At 40.6% G+C, this 1,830-nt stretch overlaps 1 protein-coding gene across 3 annotated transcripts in view; it reads right to left on the bottom strand.

The window, feature by feature from the left end:
* LOC118420736 (ATP-binding cassette sub-family A member 2-like) overlaps positions 1-1,830 on the bottom strand; it is a 98,873-nt gene that overhangs the window by 16,546 nt on the left and 80,497 nt on the right. The gene's annotated exons all lie outside the window — the stretch shown is intronic.

Below are 1,830 nucleotides of genomic sequence, written 5' to 3' on the forward strand. Positions count from 1 at the left end.
GGTGAAACTGCTTGGTAATGAGTAACTATTATCTTTATCTCTCAGTATTTGCTCAGTTACAAAACAACCTGCTGATCATGATTGCATCACAATCAAATAAAAAATTCCAGTGCTAAAGGGCAAGTTTCAGACTGACGGTAAAGCCAGACCTATCCACAGAACAGTAAGAAATGGACACAATTCTACAGAGTGACTGAGGGATGACCAATACTTAATAGCCAGACACAAGAACAGGGCAATGTGTGACATCAACATGACCAGCCTAGCAAACAAGCTACAGGACTTGGAGCTGTGTCTTAAGAGTCAACGTGGCAAACAAATTGGTTATTGGCACGCACTGAGAGAAGCCATTATTAGTGAGGAGCCCTGTATGGAAACAGAAGTTCTAAAAAGTCTTGGAGACCTTCATCTTCAGAAAGGTGAGCTCGGGAAAGATTTGTCAGAGCTTGACAAGGCTGCTGCACTGTATAGTGCTGCCCTAAAGTGCTGCACAGATCCAGACATGGGACAAACACTAGAACATCGTATCAGCTACATGGAGAAACTCTCCAAACAACTGCTGCAGGGGTACACTCCACAATGTCACACTTCATCTAAGAATGTCCCCAACACCACCAATGTCTTAAGGGTAGCATATGCATGCGACAAAATGGAAAGTATAATTAAGAAATCCTGGCGCTCTTTTGAGGACATCTACACAGAAGCATTTGTGTCAGCAATAGAAAAAGATGATAGGTTGATGGAGCTCGAAATTCTAAAATTATTTGGTGATTCCTATCTTGAGAAAGGTGAGAAAAACGGTGATCTATCCCAGTTCTCCAAGGCAGCTGCCATGTACAGCAAGGCCCTGCGAAGATGTGAGGATCCTGATACCAAACAGACTTTGTGTCATCGCGTCTTGTACATGGTGAAGATCTGGGGAGTTGTGAGAAGGGTGAGTAGTTTTTGTTATCTCAGTTCCAAACTTCCAGGCTCAATGCCACAATGATTAATATTTTCCTCCTCGGCCCCTTTAAAACACAAAATTTTAGTGGGCATGTGTACTGTACTAACTACACTTAACATATATATTAACTACACGAAGTAGGAGTTAAGACGTATTCATCACACTGAAAAAAAAACTAAATACACTGAAAAAAAACCTGGAGAAAAGTTCTTTCTTCACGTGTTTTAAAAAACATGACCTGTAATGCTTTCTTCAACCATTGTTACATCTTTTTTTAATATTCTACAACTTGCAATACAAAAGGATAGGTTAAGTACATGCATATGCATGTTATGTACAACAGTTACTGTTAAAGATGAAATATCATGAAAATGCATGTTGGAGTCAACCTATATCATGACTGTACACACATTTAGTGCACAAGCAAAAACGGATTTCAATTTTTTAGTCCCGGTGCATAGCTCAAAATATTTTGTAGAATGGGAAAGGCCTGAAAACACATGATAGAATGATTGTGGATTCAACCATGCAGGGAACATCACCCAGAAAGTCAACACAAGGAGAAAACCGACCCCATACTGAGCACCAGCTGGGAAACATCACAAGCACTGACATCATTGAGGACCGTCTTCTACATCCAGACATGCATGTGCCAAGGTGGGGAAGCTTTACAGCTAGATTTAGGCCATCATGATGTTGATTTCTTGAAATAGTTGAACTGTAATTTCCAACACCAAAATTGGACTCACCCAAATTTTCGACTGTACAGCATCAGTCTTTGTCAAGGAATGAACAATCCACTGCTGTTGTGACGTCACGTTATGTAGATAGAACACGTGACTCAGTAAGCAATGGATTATAGGTTGCAGGAAGTCTATGGCGCC

The sequence above is a fragment of the Branchiostoma floridae genome, chromosome 8 (genome assembly GCF_000003815.2).
Source record: "Branchiostoma floridae strain S238N-H82 chromosome 8, Bfl_VNyyK, whole genome shotgun sequence".
Taxonomy (NCBI): Eukaryota; Metazoa; Chordata; class Leptocardii; order Amphioxiformes; family Branchiostomatidae; genus Branchiostoma; species Branchiostoma floridae.